This window comes from Lutra lutra, chromosome 5, assembly GCF_902655055.1.
Source record: "Lutra lutra chromosome 5, mLutLut1.2, whole genome shotgun sequence".
NCBI classification, from domain to species: Eukaryota; Metazoa; Chordata; class Mammalia; order Carnivora; family Mustelidae; genus Lutra; species Lutra lutra.
Genome location: NC_062282.1, coordinates 143,574,688 through 143,596,165, shown reverse-complemented (window position 1 = coordinate 143,596,165; position 21,478 = coordinate 143,574,688). Strand labels below are relative to the sequence as shown.

The window sequence follows — 21,478 nt, the reverse complement described above, 5'->3', positions numbered from 1 at the left end:
AAGAGCTTACATTCCTCCCTACAGTGCAGGAGCATTCCCCTCTCTCTGCTTCTAAGCCAACATTTATTGTTTCTTGACTTATCAGTTTTAGCCATTCTGACTGGTGTGAGGTGGTTTCTTATTGTGGTTTTGAGTTGTATTTCCCTGATGCTAAGTGATGTGGAGCATCTTTTCCTGTGTCTGTTGGCCGTTTGGATGTCTTCTTTGGAGAAATGTCCATTCATGTCTTCTGCCCATTTCTTGACTGGATTCTTTCTTCGTTGAGTATTGAGTTTGATAAGTTCTTTATAGATCTTGGGTACTAGCCCTTTATCTGATATGTCAGTTGAATGTATATTCTTTCATTCTCTTAGTTGCTTTTTTAACTTTGATAACCTATAGGAAGATACAAAGAAGAAAAGCATGAAAAAGTGAGTTAAGTGTACTCAACTGCAAAGATTATTACACATGATAAGGAAAAATCATGGGTCACTTGTTTCAAAAATAAGATTTATGTTCTCATGTCTTATATGAGATACAAGCAAACCAACCCTAACTAAGCTAAATATTTTCTCAGAAATAAACTCACACATTTTTGTGGTCTTGTGTGGGAATAAGCTAACTTTTTTCATAAAATGTTCATAACTAAAGCAGCATGACTAAATCTTGGGACTATGTTGAAGTCTGAGGTGTGGTACTGAAGCTTCATGGGGTTGGTGTACAATGGAGAGAACAGTTTATCTCTAAGATTATATATCTGTATCAAAGGGAAATAAAGAAATACTGTAGAAGTTCCAGTGATTTTCATTTCCTTGAAGGTAAATGTGGTTAAGTCCAGTACATGAAAACATTTTGTGCTTGCTACCTCACTATTCTTCCAGGACTTAGGATAACAGAAGCCATCACCTAAAGGTGACTGGAAAGGTCTGCTTATGTGGGATGACAGAGGAAGGAAGCAAGTGGAATTCTGACACCATGGTGAAGGACTAGCCTGCCATGCTTAGTTTTGCTTTCCCTCAGGATAAAAATCAGCATATATAATGGAGTAAGGAAACACTAGATAGAAAATAATTCTTTCACAGCTTCCTAGCTAGAGCTAAAAATTGTTCTTGATTTGATTGTCAGAAGTTTGGTTCAATTCAAATAAGCCTGAAACATTTTCTGCAAATGGATAACTTAATTTTCTGTCATCTGGCAGGACCCACAGTGTTCTTGTTTGTTTTTATTGGATGTATGTATGTGCATACATATTTATTATTGAAGTATAGTTGACATATGATCTGTTAGTCAGAGGTGTACAGTGCAGTGATTCAGTAGTTCTGTATATTACGCAGTGTTCGCCATGATAAGTGCAGTCACCCTCTGTCTCCAAACAATGTTATTACAATATTACTGAATATACTCCCTATGCTGTACTTTTCATCTCCATGATTTATTTATGTTATAACTGGAACTTGGTATCTCTTTTAATCTCTTTAACCTACTTCACCAGTCCCCTACCACATCCCTTTTGACAACCACCAGTTTGTTTTCTGTATTTAAGAGTCTGTAGGTTTTATTGTTTGACTCTTTGTTTCTTTTTTTTAGATGCTACATATGTAAATTGGTGTAACCACTATAGAAAATAGGGTGGAGATTTTCTTAAAAAAAATTAAAAATAGAAAAACCGTATGAGCCAGTGATTGCATTACTGGGTATTTACCCAAAGGGAAAATATAATATTTGAAAAGATACATGTACCCCAGTATCTATTGCAGCATTATTTACAGTGGTCAAGGTATGAAAGCAACCCAAGTGTCCATCAGTAAATGAATAAGTAAAGAAAATGTGATACACACACATACACACATGATGAGATATTATTCAGCCATTAAAATGAGGTCTTGCCATTAGCAACATGGGTGGACCTAGAGTGTATTATGTTAGATGAAATGAGTCCGAGAAAGATAAATGCCCTATGATCCTATAGTGTTTTTTAATCTATGTCTATTGGAAATGATTTAATGCTAGTCAGTTAAAACAAAAGATTATTTTAGCTATTATGTGTGCTATCACAGTTCAAACTGAACCATCTTGGAAGTGAGCTTTCTGGTACTGATTTGATTTGAATTATGACTCTAGAATGATTTACAAAATGAATCCACCACACTTTTATTTTTTTGGCATAATAGCGATCATTGATGAAAAAAAAAGTGTGATTCTAATAATGTATATTAACTTTATCTCTGTCTTAATTTACAGTATTATTTGTAGATAGAGGGAAATGAAAATATAATCCTTCTTATCCCAGACTATTGATTCTCTGTAGGACAACAAAGAGCCTGGACCGTGTAGGAATTTATTTTCTCTAGTGTGTACTCAGAGGTATCCAACCAGAAGTGTTGACTAGGTTGACAACAATTTTTTATATGACTGGTTGTGTGTCATTGTGTGTGTGTGAGCATATGAATATTTGCACACATGCCTGTGATTTCAGGAATTCAGCTGAGCCAATATATTGTTGTGCATTAGAGGGGTAAGGTGGTTCTTGATATTTTTTCATTTGAGGGTAGAGTATTAGTCCCCTTCAATAAACTGGCTGAAGTCCAGGGTGGAATTGTAGAATATTGGAAAAAAGAAATCAAAAGTGATTACATCTGGGATCTTAAACTAAAATCTAAATTAAATTTATTTGGATCAAATGTAAAACCAGAACAGAGCACGATGGTGGAGGAGTAGGAGACCTAAATTTCGTCTGGTCCCAGCAATTCAGCTGGATAGTTATCAGACCATTCTGAACACTGACAAACTCAACAGAAGATCGAAGAAAAGAATGGCAGCAATTCTATGAACAGAAAAGCGACCACTTTCTGGAAGGTAGGACGTGTGGAGAAGTTAGTCCGAGGTGATACACAGGAAGATAGACTGCCGGGGGAGGGGCTGGCTACTGGCAAGCGGTAGAGCAGCGGAGCACAAAATCAGAACTTTTAGAAGTCTGCTCCGTTGAGGGACATTGCTCCAGTGGCTAAGTGGGGGTGGAGCCCTCACAGGGACAATGTGGTCTCAGGACCCTAGGGGTCACAGAAAGACTGGGGTGTCTAAGTGTGGCAGAGCTCCCAAGTATCAGAGCTAGGAAGCTGGCTGCAAAGACGGAGCTGAGGACTGGCTCTCAGCTCAGGGTTGCCATAAACTGTTATCTACAGCACACTTGGGCCACTACTCTTCCAGCAGGGACCCAACAAGTGGCAGATCTGGGGACACTCCCCTTTCTCCGCTGGAGCATGCTCCAGGAGGCCACTGCAGGAGTGCACCACAGGAATCTGCTGGGTTTGGAGACTCCATCTGGGCCATGCACCGGAGACAGAAGCACATAGTCACAGGCAGGGTAAGCACGGAGTTTGGCTGGAGACCAAGGAGATGGAGTGATTAACAGCTTTTCCCTGAGGGCTGGTTGAGGAGTGGGACACTGGTTCTTGGCTCCTCTGGGGCTGGAGGCCACCATCTTCATTCACATCCTCCAAAGCTGCATGGAAAGCATTTAGGTAACAGCTCCCAAGCACAAACCCGATCAGGTTTCTTACCCTGGCCCCTGGCAGGTGTGGGGCAGTTCCACCTCGGGCAAAGACGTTTGAGAATTAGGCAACAGGCCCCTCCCCCAGAAAGTCAGCAAGAACATCCAGCCAAGACCAAGTTCACCAGATCAATGAGAACTGCAAAACTCCAGCATTAGGGGAATACAGAACATAGAATTCATGGCTTTCCCCGCATGATTTAGTCTTTCAAAGTTAATTTTTAAAACTTTCTTTATTTTTACTTTTTCTATTTTTTGAATTTTTCTTCTTTCTTATTTTAATTAACATATTACCAATTCTTTTTTAAAAATCTTTTTCATCTTTACAATCATATTTGATGCCATCATCATATTTACCCTTATTTTTGTGTGTATGTATATATATATATATATATATATATATATATATATATATATATATATAAGTTTTTCTTTCTTTAAAATTTTGGGAGGCAGTTTCTTCTAACAGACCAAAATACACCCAAAATCTAGTGTGTGGCTCTTTTCTATTCACCAGCCTGATAATGTTTTATCTTTCCTTTTTTTTTTTCCCCTTCTTTTGTTTACCCCCGTTTTTGGATCTCTTCTGGCTTGTTAAGTGTATATTTTTCTGGGGTCATTGTTACCATTTTAGCATTTTGTTATCTCATTCATCTATTCTTCTCTGGACAAAATGAGAAAATGGAAAAACTCACCTCAAAAAAAAGGACAAGAGGCAGTACTGACTGCCATAGACCTAATCAATATGGACATTAGTAAGTAGTTGCAACTATATGACATGACAATTATAAAGATACTAGCTGGGCTTTAAAAAAGTATAGAAGATAATAGAGAATCCCTTTCTAGTGAAATAAAAGAAGTAAAATCTAACAAAGTTGAAATCAAAAAGGCTATTAATGAGGTGCAATAAAAAAATGGAGGCTCTAACTGCTAGGATAAATGAGGCAGAAGAGAGAATTAGTGATATAGAAGACCAAATGATGGAGAATAAAGAAGCTAAGAAAAGAAGAGATAAACAACTACTGGACCACGAGGGGAGAATTGGAGAGATAAGTGATACCATAAAATGAAACAATATTAGAATAATTGGGATCCCAGAAGAAGAGGAATGATAAAGAGGTCAGAAGGTATGTTGGAACAAATTATAGCAGAGAATTTCCCGAATTTGATGAAGGGAACAAGCTTCAAAATCCAGGAGGCCTGGATGGAGGGCCTATAAATACAGAGTCCTGGGCCCACCCTGAATAACAGAACTGTGTTTCAGAGAGAGGCCCAGCATCTAGCAGCATTCAACACCCTCTTCCGACTTTACCCTTTATAAACACAGAGCCACTGCCATCCATATGCAAGGTAGATGGCAATCCACCAGCAATCATGTGGTCAAGACCTCAGGCATTTGTATTTGAGATTTTCCAAAGCTCAAAAAGCCTTTTTGCTTGTCAATGTGCCTTCTTTAAAACCCAGTTCAGACATGGGCCCCCTGGAAAAGCATTCTCTGACTTCTCCAGGCAGCATACACCACTGCTTTTATTTTTATTTTTATTTTTTACCTTATCTCTATTCTATGTGCATGCATTATCAAACCTTTACTAGAGTGAGATTACGTAAGGACTTTTCTATCTCTCTTCCCAGAAAGACAAACTTGAGGGAAAATTTATCAAAGATATGTTTTCTTCTTCTCCTTCTCCTTCTCCTCCTTCTTCTTCTTCTTCTTCTTCTTCTTCTTCTTCTTCTTCTTCTTCTTCTTCTTCTTCTTCTTCTTCTTCTTCTTCTTCAAGATTTTATTTACTTATGAGAGAGAAAGAGAGTGAGCATGAGTGGTAGGGAGAAGCAGGGAGAGAGGGAGACAAGCAGACTCCCTGCTGAACAGGAAGCGTGATCCCAGGACCCTGAGATCATGATCTGAGCTGAAGGCAAACTGTTAACCCACTGAGCCACCCAGGCGCCCTAGAGATACATTCCTGTCGTAGTTCTTCTTACATCATTTTTCTGAGTTCTGAGTTTTTCATCAACCACACAGATTCTTCTCTGGTGGAAACTGATCTCCCCTGGTCCTGATGGTCCTTCACAGATTGGACTTGGCACTGCTTCTAGGTCTGTGTACCCATTGGCAGAGTTTTTAGTTCTTGGCTTTGATTGTTGAATGTTCAGATTTAAATTAAGTAATAATAGCAAATTTGTAAATTCCTTATAGTTTTAAGATCCCTGTGTGTCTTAAATCGGTGCTTCTCAGACCGTCCCATGACACATGTGAAAATTTTATTAAAAATCCAGATTCTGGCACAGGGCCTGAGATGCTGCATTTCTGGCATGCTCTAGGTTGTGCCTCTGCTGCTGGTCTGCTGATCCTCTGAATAATGGAGTAGGAATCATGGATTTGGTAATAATGAGGTAGATATTAAATTTATCCCATTTTACCAGATAAAGTAAAGCAAAGAAAGATTAAAAACATAGACCAAAATAAAAATTGTGTAGCATTACAAGGATTGGACCCAGGTCTAGAGTATTGGCACTAAATCACCACTTACCCAACCTCTAGGGTATGAAGGTTTGCCTGTCACATAGATGCAACTTTGGCTCTTCCTGCTCCTGAATGCTATGGCAATTTTCCATATGAATTTAGAAGGTAAGGAACTGCTGGCACTTTCCACTTTGCAAAATGGCCTAGTACAGTTGCCTGGGAATGCAGTTCCTCTCCCTAGAAGGAGTGATGAGAGGTGTTTTCCATATGGTCACAGCTCACATGGTTCATTCATTGCATTTCACATGAAGAAAATTAACATCCCAGTAGCCTTGTTGCTGTCTTTTTCTGTGAGGGTTGTTAGTGATATAGATTTACTTACTCTTGGGTGAGAATATTGATCGTTTGGGTCCACTGAGTTCAGGAATTTCTGGTTAAGAATATCAGAACTCCTCCTGGGCATGGACATGATAAAGACAACCAAAAGTGTCAGTTAAAAAAGTTATTTCTAGATAATTATTAAATGAACTGTAATTAAGACACAAAACTAAGCATGTATATGTGTGGGTATATATATATATACACACACAAATGGTATCTAAAAGTAAATACACTAAATAAAACAGGTATTTATATAGGAAGTTTGTATGGATATGTGGTTCTATCATTTATTCTGATCCTGCCTGAGCAGGAGATTAGAGAAAGTTTCCTAAGTGAGGAACTTCATAAAAAATAGAGATATTTTCCCCCCAAGACTACAGAACAAAATTGCTGAGTGTGGAGCCCAAGAATCTCTAGATTTAAAATGCTGCCTACGTGATTCTGACAATTCCTGGAGTTGGCCCACCAGTCTTAGACCACTGTGGCTTTTGGCACAAAGAGAGTGACTCTTTCAGTATCTCAGTCTATTAATCAAAGAAATGTCTCTAAGGTGGTTTCTTGGACCAGATCATGTGTCCCTGTTGGCAGCAGCTGCTCAGGCCTTTGCCTTTTAACCATTTCCTGCCCTTGAGCTTGGGTTGCAGGACTATGATGAAGGCACTTCACACTTGGGAAGCTTATTTGCAGAAATAGCATCTGCCGGAAATCAGACGCTGCGACAATGGGAAAACAAACCACTAAAACATGGGGGAGCTGATCTTCCTGACATGCTACTTACAAGTGTTAAATAAGTTTTCGAAGACAAGCCAAGTAGCAAATGAGAAAACAGTTGCTGGTTTCAGAAATATTTTGGAAGTGTCTGGTCATGCAAATTGGGAAAGGGAGGTAGTTTTACTTATTGAACAAAAGCGATTTATAAATAATCCTAGAAAATTAAGCAGCTGGACCAACCCAGGACTTGCATATCTTATGATTTTTTAAGTGATTCTGAAGCTGACTGAAAATAAATCTCAGCAATTTAAAATAATTTTACTGGGGTGCCTGGGTGGCTCAGTGGGTTGAAGCCTCTGCCTTTGGCTCAGGGCATGATCCCAGGGTCTTGGGATTGAGCTCCGCATCGGGATCTCTGTTCAGTGGGAAGCCTGCCTCCCCATCTCTCTCTCTGCCTGCCTCTCTGCCTACTTGTGATCTCTGTCTGTCAAATAAATAAATAAAATCTTTTTTTGGGGGGGTTTTTAATTTTATTTTTTATAAACATATATTTTTATCCCCAGGGGTACAGGTCTGCGAATCGCCAGGTTTACACACTTCACAGCACTCACCATAGCACATACCCTCCCCAATATCCATAACCCCCCCAACCCCCCTCCCCCCATCAACCCTCAGTTTGTTTTGTGAGATTAAGAGTCACTTATGTTTTGTCTCCCTCCCAATCCCATCTTGTTACATTTATTCTTCTCCTACCCCCTTAACCCCCCATGTTGCATCTCCTCTCCCTCATATCAGGGAGATCATATGATAGTTGTAAATAAATAAAATCTTAAAAAAAAATAATTTTACTTACTGCTGAAACCTCATTCAGTTGTTTGCAAGAACTTCGTGTTTTTTAATTTTCTGTATAAAGTGGATTATCATTTCACTGAAATACTCTATTTTCTATATTAAAAGGACCACAAATCTGATATTTAGGCATCAGAAGTCTCTTATTCAACTTACTAACTTATGTAAGTTGAGATATATAGGTCTTCCAAAAACCAACTATCAGATGATTTTGAAAGTGACAAAAACCAAGTTCCTAGAAAGTGATTTTCATGCCTTCCAGGCTGGTTGGTATGTGAACAGCTCTTTGGTGTAAGATCAGGAGGCCTCTGAATTTCAGGAACTTGTTCTAAAGGAGAGGGATAGCAAATCAGTCTTGAGCCATGAGACCACAACATGGTAGGAGTACATTCGATACAGAGACTCTGAGGAAGGAATTTAAAAAACTCTATCACAAAAATAGCATGAGAACTGAGAGGACGATTTTGGGGACTGCTGGAAACTGCAAAAGGAAGCAATAAATGGATTCCATAGTCCCTAGTCACCCAAGAAGGGGAAACAGGTGATTTTTAAAAATAATTGTTTTAATTTCTTTATTTCTAGAATATTATTTTTATGCCAACAAAGGCAGCTTTTTTGCCTAGTGCTTCAAGGAATTCAATCTGTGAACTTTAAGAATGCATGAAAGGGATCTTTATAAAATTGAGGGCAAGGTTAGAAGTCCTTTGAGAACAATTATCATGCCTACTCATCAGTGTCTTCTCCCCAGGCCTCCATAATTTTCAATAGTGGTTGCACCATAAATGCATCTTCTATGAATAAACCATGTGAATGAAATTATGCTTTTTTGTGTGTGCATGCTCTCCGCTGAGTCCTGAGTTGTTCTGAAGTAATGCAACATATTTCTTTTTATTTAACATTAAATTCATTTTAGTATTTTCGTTATAGTTTTGAAGTTGAGGCTCCTTTTCTAAAATAGAAAACAGAGTGCGTAGGGAGGAAGAATAAACTGTCTCTTAGGGTCTAAGTCCCTTTCTGTTTAAACTTCGTCTTTCAGTGTTTTAAGTCTTGCAAGATCACATGGCTAATATCTTTTATTGCTCTTCCGTTTTACTTTCTAATTTCTGCAGTGAAACGGTTGGTGAATTCTGATGCAAAATGGTTAGACTAGGGGCGCCTGGGTGGCTCAGTGGGTTAAAGCCTCTGCCTTCGCTCAGGTCATGATCTCAGGGTTCTGGGATCAAGGCCCGCATCGGGCTCTCTGATCGGCGGGGAGCCTGCTTCCCTCTCTCTCTCTGCCTGCCTCTCTGCCTACTTGTGATCTCTGTCAACAAAATAAATTTAAAAATCTTAAAAAAAAAAAAAAGAAAAATGATTAGACTAGTAGATGCCTTTGTTTAAACATGCAAAATCTAAAGAATTTGAATAATGTTTAGGCATCCAGGGACACTGCTGGAGGAATCAGTATATCCCTGTAAGAGAGTAGTATGGCTTAGCAAGATATTAGCTGTTCTAATGAATTGTTTCACAACTGTTTTTTTATTTTTATTTTTTTAATTAAGTAATTTATTTTTTTAAATAAACATATAATGTATTTTTATCCCCAGGGGTACAGATCTGTGAATCGCCAGGTTTACACATTTCACAGCACTCATCATAGCACATACCCTCCCCAATGTCCAAATCCCCACCACCCTCTCCCATCCCCCCTCCCCCCAGCAACCCTCACTCTGTTTTTTGAGATTGAGTCTTTTATGGTTTGTCTCCCTTCCAATCCCATCTTCTTTCATTTTTTTCTTTTCCTACCCCCCAACCTCCCCACATTGCATCTCCACTTCCTCATATCAGGGAGATCATATGATAGTTATCTTTCTCTGGTTGACTTATTTTGCTAAGCATAATACCCTCTAGTTCCATCCACATCGTCGCAAATGGCAAGATTTCATTTCTTTTGATGGCTGCATAGTATTCCATTTGTATATATGCCACCTCTTCTTTATCCATTCATCTGTTGATGGACATCTAGGTTCTTTCCATAGTTTGGCTATTGTGGCCATTGCTGCTATAAACATTCGGGTGCACGTGCCCCTTCGGAGCACCACGTTTGTATCTTTAGGATATATACCCAGTAGTGCAATCACTGGGTCATAAGATAGCTCTATTTTCAGTTTTTGGAGAAACCTCCACACTGTTTTCCAGAGTGGTTGCATCAGCTTGCATTCCCACCAACAGTGTAGGAGGGTTCCCCTTTCTCCGCATCCTCACCTGCATCTGTCATTTCTTGACTTGTAAATTTTAGCCATTCTGACTGGTGTGAGGTGGTATCTCATTGTGGTTTTGATTTGTATCTCCCTGATGCAGAGTGATGTGGAGCATTTTTTCACGTGTCTGTTGGCCATCTGGATGTCTTCTTTGCAGAAATGTCTCTTCATGTCCTCTGCCCATTTCTTGATTGGATTATTTGTTCTTTGGGTGTTGAGTTTGCTAAGTTCTTTATAGATTTTGGATACTAGCCCTTTATCTGATATGTCGTTTGCAAATATCTTCTCCCATTCTGTCAGTTGTCTTTTGGATTTGTTAACTGTTTCCTTTGCTGTGCAAAAGCTTTTGATCTTGATGAAGTCCCAATAGTTCATTTTTGCCCTTGCTTCCCTTGCCTTTGGCGATGTTCCTAGGAAGATGTTGCTGCGGCTGAGGTTGAAGAGGTTGCTGCCTGTGTTCTCCTCAAGGATTTTGATGGATTCCTTTCTAACATTGAGGTCCTTCATCCATTTGGAGTCTATTTTCGTGTGTGGTGTAAGGAAATGATCCAATTTCATTTTTCTGCATGTGGCTGTCCAATTTTCCCAGCACCATTTGTTGAAGAGGCTGTCTTTTTTCCATTGGACATTCTTTCCTGCTTTGTCGAAGATTAGTTGACCATAGAGTTGAGGGTCCATTTCTGGGCTCTCTATTCTGTTCCACTGATCTATGTGTCTGTTTTTGTGCCAGTACCATGCTGTCTTGATGATGTCAGCTTTGTAATAGAGCTTGAAGTCCGGAATTGTGATGCCACCAACTTTGACTTTCTTTTTCAATATTCCTTTGGCTATTCGAGGTCTTTTTTGGTTCCATATAAATTTTAGGATTGTTTGTTCTATTTCTTTGAAAAAAATGGATGGGATTTTGATAGGGATTGCATTCAATGTGTAGATTGCTTTAGGTAGAATAGACGTTTTCACAATATTTGTTCTTCCAATCAAGGAGCATGGAACATTTTTCCATTTCTTTGTGTCTTCCTCAGTTTCTTTCATGAGTACTTTGTTGATTTCTGAGTATAGATTCTTAGCCTCTTTGGTTAGGTTTATTCCTAGGTATCTTATGGTTTTGGGTGCAATTGTAAATGGGATGGACTCCTTAATTTCTCTTTCTTCTCTCTTGTTGTTAGTGTAAAGAAATGCAACTGATTTCTGCACATTGATTTTATATCCTGACACTTTACTGAATTCCTGGACAAGTTCTAGCAGTTTGGGAGTGGAGCCTTTTTGGTTTTCCACATATAGTATCATATCATCTGCGAAGAGTGATAGTTTGACTTCTTTCCCGATTTGGATGACTTTGATTTCTTTTTGTTGTCTGATTGTTGAGGCTAGGACTTCTAGTACTATGTTGAACAGCAGTGGTGATAACAGACATCCTTGCCGTGTTCCTGACCTTAGCATAAAAGCTTTCAGTTTTTCTCCATTGAGAATGATATTTGCAGTGGGTTTTTCATAGATGGCTTTTGATAATATTGAGGTATGTGCCGTCTATCCCTACACTTTGAAGAGTTTTCATCAGGAAGGGATGCTGTACTTTGTCAAATGCTTTTTCAGCAACTATTGAGAGTATCATATGGTTCTTATTCTTTCTTTTATTAATGTATTGTATCACATTGATTGATTTACGAATGTTGAACCAACCTTGCAGCCCTGGAATAAATCCCACGTGGTCGTGGTGAATAATCCTTTTAATGTACTGTTGGATCCTACTGGCCAGTAATTTGGTGAGAATTTTCACATCTGTGTTCATCAAGGATATTGGTCTATAGTTTTCTTTTTTGATGGGGTCCTTGTCTGGTTTTGGGATCAAGGTGATGCTGGCCTCATAAAATGAGTTTGGAAGTTTTCCTTCCATTTCTATTTTTTGGAACAGTTTCAGGAGAATAGGAATTAATGGTAGAATTCCCCTGGGAAGTCGTCTGGCCCTGGACTTTTGTTTGTTTGGAGATTTTTGATGACTGTTTCAATCTCCTTATGGGTCTGTTTAGGTTTTCTATTTCTTCCTGGTTCAATTGTGGTAGTTTATATGTCTCTAGAAATGTATCCATTTCTTCCAGATTGTCGAATTTTTTGGAGTAGAGTTGCTCATATTATGTTCTTATAATCGTTTGTATTTCTTTGGTGGTGGTTGTGATCTCTCCTCTTTCATTCATGATTTTATTTATTTGGGTCCTTTCTCTATTCTTTTTGATAAGTCTGGCCAGGGGTTTATCGATCTTATTAATTCTTTCAAAGAATCAGCTCCTAGTTTCGTTGATTTGTTCTATTGTTTTTTTGGTTTCTATTTCATTGATTTCTGCTCTGATCCTTATTATTCATCTTCTCCTGCTGGGTTTAGGCTTTCTTTCTTGATCTTTCTCCAGCTCCTTTAGGTGTAGGGTTAGGTTGTGTACTTGAGACCTTTCTTGTTTCTTGAGAAAGGCTTGTACTGCTATATATTTTCCTCTCATGACTGCCTTTGTTCTGTCCCACAGATTTTGAACCATTGTGTTTTCATTATCATTTGTTTCCATGAATTTTTTCAATTCTTCTTTAATTTCCTGGTTGACCCATTCATTTTTTAGAAGGATACTGTTTAGTCTCCTTGTATTTAGATTCGTTCCACATTTCTTCTTGTGATTGAGTTCTAGCTTTAGAGCATTGTGGTCTGAAAATATGCAGGGAATGATCCCAGTCTTTTGATACTGGTTGAGACCTGATTTATGTCCCAGGATGGGGTCTATTATGGAGAATGTTCCATGGGCACTACAGAAGAATGTGTATTCTGTTGCTTTGGGATGGAATGTTTTGAATATATCTGTGATGTCCACCTGGTCCAGTGTGTCATTTAAGGCCTTTATTTCCTTGTTGATCTTTTGCTTAGATGATCTGTCCATTTCAGTGAGGGGAGTGTTAACATCCCCTACTATTATTGTATTATTATTGATGTATTTCTTTGATTTTGTTATTAATTGATTTATATAGTTGGCTGCTCCCATGTTAGGGGCATAGATATTTAAAATTGTTAGTCTTCTTGTTGGACAGACCCTTTGAGTATGATATTGTGTCTTTCCTCATCTCTATAATAGTCTTTGGCTTAAAATCTAATTCATCTGATATAAGGATTGCCACCCCAGCTTTCTTCTGATGTCCATTAACATGGTACATTGTTTTCTACCCCCTCACTTTAAATCTGGAGGTGTCTTCAGGTTTAAAATGAGTTTCTTGTAGGCAGCATATTGATTGGTCTTGTTTTTTTATCCATTCTGATATCCTGTGTCTTTTGATTGGGGCATTTAGTCCATTAACGTCAGGGTAACTATTGAGAGATATGAATTTAGTGCCATTTTATTGCTTGTAAGGTGATTGTTACTGTATATTGTCTCTGTTTCTTTCTGATCTACTACTTTTAGGGTCTCTCTTTGCCTAGAGGACCCCTTTCAATATTTCCTGTTGAGCTGGTTTGGTGTTTGCAAATCCTTTCAGTTTTTGTTTGTCCTCAAAGCTTTTTATCTCTCCTTCTATTTTCAATGATAGCCTAGCTGGATATAGTATTCTTGGCTGCATGTTTTTTTGTTTAGTGCTCTGCATATATCATGCCAGTTCTTTCTGGCCCGTCAGGTCTCTGTGGATAGGTCCGCTTCCAATCTGATGTTTTTACCCTTGTATGTTACAGACTTCTTTTCTTGGGCTGTTTTCAGGATTTTCTCTTTGTTGCTAAGACTTGTGAATTTTACTATCTGGTGATGAGTTTTGGACCTATTTTTATTGATTTTGAGGGGCGTTCTTAGCATCTCCTGGATTTTGATGTTTGTTGCCTTTGCCATATTAGGGACATTCTCTCCAATAATTCTCTCCAATATACCTTCTGCCCCCTCTCTTTCTTCTTCTTCTGGAATCCCTATTATTGTAATGTTGTGTCATCTTATGGTGTCGCTTATTTCTCAAATTCTCTCCTCCTGGTCCAGTATTTGTCTCTCTTTTGCTCAGCTTCTTTATTCTCTATCATTTGGTCTTCTATGTCACTAATTCTTTCTTCTGCCTCATTTATCCTAGCTAAGAGCTTCCATTTTTGATTGCACCTCATTAATAGCTTTTTTGATTTCAACTTGGTTAGATTTTAGTTCTTTTAGTTCTCCAGAAAGGGCTTTTATCTCTCTGGAGAGGGTTTCTCTAATATCTTCTATGCCTTTTTCAAGACCGGCTAGAACCTTGAGAATTATCATTCTGAACTCTAGATCTGTCATATTACCAATGTCTGTATTGATTAGGTCCCCAGCCTTCAGTACTGCCTCTTGTTCTTTTTTTTTGTGGTGAGTTTTTCTGCCTTGTCTTTTTGTCCATATAACATTTGCTTTCTCCTCCTCTGGAATTCCGCTGTTCTCCTTGGTGAGTGAAGTTGGTCTTGGCTGGGTTTCTTGTTGATCTTCTGGGGGAGGGGCCTGTTGTAGTGATTCTCAGGTGTCTTTGCCCCAGGCCGAATTGCACTGCCCTTACCAGGGGCGGGGCTAAGTAATCTGCTCACGTTCTCTTTCGAGAGCTTTTGTTCCCTGACTGCTTTCCGTGAGTTCCAAAGGACGGAATGAAGATGGCGGCCTCCCATTCTCCGGCCTGGAGGAGCTGAGAGCTTGGGGTCCTATTTCTCAGTGTGCCCTCAGAGAAAAGCACCCAACTGCCCCCATCTCCCTGGTCACGCTTGGAGGAAAGCAATCAATCGCTCACACTTGGAGAAAAGCGCCCGGTCGCTTCCGTCTCCATGGCCTCCAGCCATGCTCCAAGCTTACCCAGCCTGCGACCGGTTCAAGGTAACCTTGAGCTAAGAGCTCACTCCTCGTCTTTGTCACTGTAGCCGGCTTCCCCACTCTAATACCTGTGAGCTCTGCAACACTCAGACACCCCCAGTCCTTCTGTGACCTTGTGAGACCTGGGGTTACGCTGACCCCGCGTGGGCTTCCCCCTGGTTTAGACTCTGGAGCGATCTCCCTTCATGGAGCAGATTTTTAAAAGTTCTGATTTTGTGCTCTGTTTTCCGCTGCTTGCCGGGAACCGACCCCTCCCCCCTCAGTCTATCTTCCCATTGCTTTGGATTCACTCCTCTGCAGGTCCTACCTTTCAGAAAGTGATCGATTTTCTGTTTCTAGAATTGTTGCTCTTCTTCTCTTTGATTTCCTGTTGGATTTGTTGGTGTTCGCAATGGTTAGATAAGCTATCTAGCTGATCTGCTACCTGATGTCATCTCAGCCTGCTACTTCTCTACCATCTTGATTCTTCCCTGCAGCTGTTTTGATGATACAAGCCAGCAGATTTTGTATTTTGTCCTCAAGGGGGAAATGGAAAATAAAACCTTTAGTAAATGTTAGATATTTAGTTTTGGTGCTGTGTACTTAGAAATAGGTATTTCTTATTGGTATGAAGAGCTTTTTAATTTGTATATTATGTATATTTTTGTACTTTAATTGGAGTTGAGAAAAGGTAATTAGATGAAAGCTGTGGGTTGCCAACCTGTTGATAACACATAAAGCCCTATAAGAGTCATTAGTACTGGTTAAAAAAAAAAGGACAAATATTTCAACCCAGGATATGATTGGAAGTGGCTACATAAGATATATTTTAATCTATGTCTTCTGATTTCCATTTTATTGGCAGAAAAATTAATCAGTGCAGCCACTTAGGACATAGTGTCTTCCAATTCCTGGAGTGAAATGGTAAATAAAATTATAATCATGAAATATATATAGTCATATAATAAAGGAAATTATTAAGTATGTTAGTCAATCTTTATGTAAGACTTTTTTATCTTAAATTAATAATTGTTATAAATTTTTACAGAGCTCATTACTTGTGCTATCAGGAAAATAAAAAATAAAAACAGTGATACCTAACTTTTCAATAGTTAGAAGAGACTTTAGCAGTGAACCTAAGTGTTTTTTATTCTGTTTTGTTTTTTAGCATTACTGTATTACACAAAACATAAGGACTTTGGAAAGCTGAGCATTACCTACTTAGAATTTTTTGCCCTTCTTTTAAGTTAACATTCTAGAGTAGATAGGAGTATTTTGGTCAGTTTCCCTTGTCATGAAATTATGAAGACAATAGTCATTAAAAAAAGGAAAAAGAGGAGCAGATATTACTTTAGAGAATGAGGGAGCACTTAATATTATCAACTGAGAAACGCGGGTTACAGTTAATGGTAATGTGACTGTTAGCATTGCATGTTTTAATCTCTGGTTGTTAATTTCTGATTATTGAAAGTTATTTTGTTACACCTGCAATATCGGCTATGGCTTGTGCCTATAAATGACATGTTCAATAAACTTAATAGTGAAACCTGATTATTTCTATTAATCAAGTTTTGGTCAAAGATGACATTTGTTTTAGGAAACTATATTTCACTGCATGCAGAACCATTTGAAAACTAAATGGATTGAGGTCCTTGGGTGGCTCAGTTAAGCATCTACCTTTGGCTCAGGTCATGATCCTAGGGTCCTGGGATTGAGTCCCGCATCAGGCTTCTTGCTCAGTGGGGAGTTTACTTCTCCCTCTGTCCCTTCCTCTTCTCGTGCTCTCTCTCTCTCTCTCTCTCTCAAATAAATAAGATTCAAGAAAGATAAATGGGTTGATTGTGCTGCAGTGTAGACATATAATCCAGACTTTGGACAAATTAGTGAGCACTGATTCCAGAAGACTTAACTCTCATTGGATTAGAAATCCAATTTCTAGGATCTTGTTTGAGCGATGTTCTCTGCAGTGTAGCTCTGTGGGTTGACAATAGGCAGATAGGATCTAGGCACAGCCATAATTATAGATGAAAAAAAAATATATGTGATGTTGGAATCAGAATGCAGTGGAGAGATTGTTATCTGTGTTTACTTTGCTTGCTACTTATACCTTCTACGGAAATTAATAATGTTTGTAACCCTGTGTTTTTGCCCTTGTTCTGCCATTTGCTGCTTGAAATCTCCATATTGCCCAGTGGGTATTAACTTCTTTTAAAGAAGGAATTGAAAACCCCAGCCAAAAGGAATAACCCATGTGGCAGACTGCCAAGGGCTGACTGTTGCATTAAGCTGGTGCAAGTGAAGAAATTTTAATAAGTAAAAGATGGCAATAAGACTGCCAGGATTCCTTTGCCAGAAAAGCTGGAGGGTAGGTGAAGAGTATAGGAAGGAGGTTTAAGAGTATTCAATAGAAATTAAATTGGGGGACACATGGGACAATTGTAAGTGGTCTCCTGGGGATATGAGGAAATTAAAGCAATTAAACAATCCGGTAATGCAGAGTACTGACCCAACAGTATCGCTGTTTTTCTCTCTTTTTTATAACTTCACATTAGATGGTGGTTTATGTCCTCCAAGGTTACACTCCTTTACTGCCGGGGCCTGTTTCCTAGTGACCGTGCTCTGGTTGATGCCCTGCGTCTATATATGCTGCCACCACTCCCTTTGTAACTCACTACTTCATCATTCTGTACACAAATTCCAGATTAATGTTGTCTTTCTGAACAGGATACCTTCTGTACGTTCTATTGGTTATATATTCAGTAACCAGTGCCCCCCCCTTTTAACCAGTAAAACCGTGATTGAGTAACAGTAGCAAAATGCCCAATGCAGAGCCTAAATCACGATAAGTCTAGTCTAATACTGCAGACTGTTCTCCTTTGCTGGCGATTGCTCTAGGGCGGGCATGTGGCCACATGTCCCTCAAAGAGATCACAGTAGAGTATGTTAACAGCTTATGGAAATGCCTACATCTGGATTCGTAGTAAACAATAAATAGTCTTTAACATAAACAGCTATTAGTTGGGTATTCTGTAATTGGTTGCAAATGCATTTTAAATAATACAGCCGGTTCTCCCCAAATGGCTAGGGATTCCCATGAACAGTTGAAGTGTCAGGTCTCTACCCTGGCTTTTAGGTCTCTTTAGCAGGATTTCACAGGAACTGTCTTGTTCCCCCCGCACCTCCTCCCTCCCTCCCTTCTATCCTCCCTCTCCAAATATAAGTCCCCTTGTCAAACTTGTGTCTTGATTATTTTTGAGCATTCTTCCAGTCTTTTTGACATTATCCCTCTGCTTTGTCATACTTTCAATCTGTAATGTCTTCTTTGTTCTAGGTGCATTTACCTAAACTTGAAAGGTCCCACCTGAAATCATACAACTCCCCTGATGTCTTCTTTAACTGCTCACATGCAGATAATAACTCACATATAATATATGTGTACATGTTATGTATTTTATGTATACATATGTTGTGTATATTTTTTGGATTTTGGGGGGCTCTGTTTAGCACGTGTATTTTCTCTTCTCATAAGACTAACCGGATTTTTTTGGAAACCATTCCCTTCCTACCCTCAGCTCATGTACTTGTGACATCTGGTTAATCTTAGCAGCACACTCCATGTCCTTCCATCTCCCACCCAGCCATAATGATCCCTTCATATATACCAGTACAACCTAATCAAAACCCATCAGACTCACGCCCAGAGTACTAGTTAGAATTTGTGGGGAAAAGATTCTTCTTTCCTTCTGGAATTTAATCAAGGAAGATTAAAAAACCTGGAGTTGCAGGAAGCCCCAGGTGAACATTCATCTATAAGCAGACCCTCAACAGAAAGGAGAAAAGCTGTAACAGAGACTAGATTCTTAGAACGGTGCTTGAGGCTGAAGTCATTGGCACCATGGAATCTTTTTAAGTCAGTCTGTCCTTCTTTCCTTCCTTTTTTTTTCCCCAAGTTAAGTACACTTTAATCATTGAATTAAAAGGGATTCAACCTCCCTCTAACAATGCATTCATTTGCTGATCACTGTTCACATACTGAGTTAGTCAATCTAATGTAGACATCTAGATAGAACTCTTAGTTCTTTTGCTAGTGAATCAACTTCCTAGGTATAGGGACAGTCAACCTGATCCTTCACTCAGCACATTTCTCTGACTTTTATTTAGCAGACACAACATAAAGAACTCTTGAACTGAAGTAAACTGTGAAATTCTATATTGTAGGATGCCAGCCGATTTGAGACTTTCTGAGAATTTCCTTATAATCACATCATCATATTCGAAAAGTGAAATTTTTTTCTTGTCTCATGTCTGTGTCTCATAACTGTTGAGGGAATTTGGTGTACAACTTCTTCCCTTTCTTACCCATAATTCATTCTCAATTGTATTCTTCTGACTTACTGAAAAGTTAATAGCTGCCTCCTTTTATGACTGGTCTGTAGTTTGAAACTGCTGTAAGGCTCAGTTTTTAATTTTTCTTCACTTCTTAGTCTCTTTCTTTGTACCCCCACCTCCCTCACTTTCCAACCATTGCTTAGTTATCTCATTTAATCTTACAGCTTTGACTATCAATTATATGTCACCAGCTACCAAATTTCTGTCTCACAGTAGTTCACTAACATCAGACTTGTCCAAAAAATATTCACAGTCTTACCCCAGAGACCAAGGTTTCCCACATTCTTCCCCAGTTCATTTGATGGTAAATCTCTACTTTCAATTGGGTAGATTATAACCTTAGCTATCCTTGATTCCTTTTTCCCCCGACAGTCTACTAAAAATCCATTTGCTTATTTTGTAGGCTCTACCTTAAAAATATATTCTGAAACTAATTGCTTCTTAGTACTTGGGTGATCATTATCCAAATGCCCATTACCTTTCACCTGGATTGTAACAATAGTCTCTTCACATGGTCAACGTCCTCCCATCATGTTCTCTTCTTAACATAAGAGTAATTTTCAAAGAGTAGAAACAGATCAAATTATCTCAGAATTCACTGTGACTATGCCCACTATAAATGTGTAGGGAATTTTTGTATAACTATCTAAGTTCTCATTTTATTGTGTCCTAATTTGATAAAAATTTACCTCCAAAGTAATTGATAGTAAGATAACAAAAGTTAAAGTTCTTCCACTGGTCTAAAAAGCGGGCTTCCTTCTATATATCTGTTTTCATTTCCACCCTTTGGCCTCTTGCTGACAATACTCCAATTAGTCTGGTCTATTTATTGTTTATAGAACACACCAGACAAATCCCTGCCTGAGGACATTTTTACATTTGTTCTTTACTCTGCCTGGAGTTTCTTTTTTCTTTCCATTATTCACCTGGCTTCATCCTTCACCATCTTTGGATCTTTCTCCACATGTCACTGTCCAAGAGAGGGCTCTTTTGATATTTAAGATGATGACCCCCTTCCTCTTTTTTTTTTTCCTAAAACACTTGTATCCCCGCTTCTCACATAGGCAGATGTATTTTATTTTATTTATTTAATTTTTTTAAGGATTTTATTTATTTTCTTTACACAGAGAGAGCGAGTGAGAGCAGGAACACAAGCAGGGGAAGCGGGAGAGGGAGAAGCAGGTTTCTCACGGAGCAAAGAGCCCGATGTGGAGCTTGATCCTAGGACCCTGGGATCATGACCTGAGCCGAAGACAGATGCTTAATGACTAAGCCACCCAGGCGCCCCAACCCCCTTCCTCTTGACTCTGAGCCCTCTCTCACCCTCTTGCTTCATTTTTATTTTTTAAAATTTATTTATTTAGAGGAGAGTGAGATAGAGTTGTGGGGGAAAGGGCAGAGAGAGAATCTTAAGCAGACCCCACACTGAGCACAGAGCCCAACTCGGGGCTTGATCTCACGACTCTGAGATGAGGACCTGAGCCAAAATCAAAAGCCCACTGCTTAACCTAATGAGCCCCCCAGGCGCCCTGCTTCTTTATCTTCATAGAAATTACTACCAGACATTCTTTCTATCTTTCTCCCTCACCTGGTACCCTTCCTCCACACTTTTTTCTCATTCTCTTCTCGGTTTCTAGGAATAGCCCCTGGAACAAACATGGCACAAAGTGGCATTTAATACATGCTTGTTTAAAGACCAGCATAATTGTTTAAAGAATGCCAGGGGGCACCTGGGTGGCTCAGTGGGTTAAAGCCCCTGCCTTCGGCTCAGGTCATGATCCCAGGGTCCTGGAATTGAGGCCCGCATTGGGCTCTCTGCTCAGCAGTGAGCCTGCTTCCCTTCCTCTCTCTGTGCCTCTCTGCCTACTTGTGATCTGTGAAATAAATAAATAAAATCTTAAAAAAAAAAAAAAAAAGAATGCCCAGAGTGTAAAATTTTAAGCTGATTTTTAAATGATTTCTAATAGTCATCTTTTACATGTTGCTTGTTCAGCAGTGGTTTTATATATTTAGAACTGTTTTTTTTTTTTTTTTTGTATGTTTCCATTTGGCATTCCTCATGGTCTTCATTGTCAAACATACTTGATAAAGTCTTAAAATTTTGTTTTATACATTTACA

General features: G+C 38.9%; 1 long non-coding RNA gene across 1 annotated transcript in view; it reads right to left on the bottom strand.

Moving 5' to 3' along the window:
• Window positions 1–276: 276 nt before the first annotated feature.
• LOC125100625 (uncharacterized) overlaps window positions 277–21,478 on the bottom strand; it is a 49,084-nt gene continuing 27,882 nt past the window's right edge. Inside the window, exon 3 of the long non-coding RNA XR_007127615.1 lies at window positions 277–375. This is a non-coding gene — a long non-coding RNA (uncharacterized LOC125100625). The remainder of the gene's footprint in view (window positions 376–21,478) is intronic.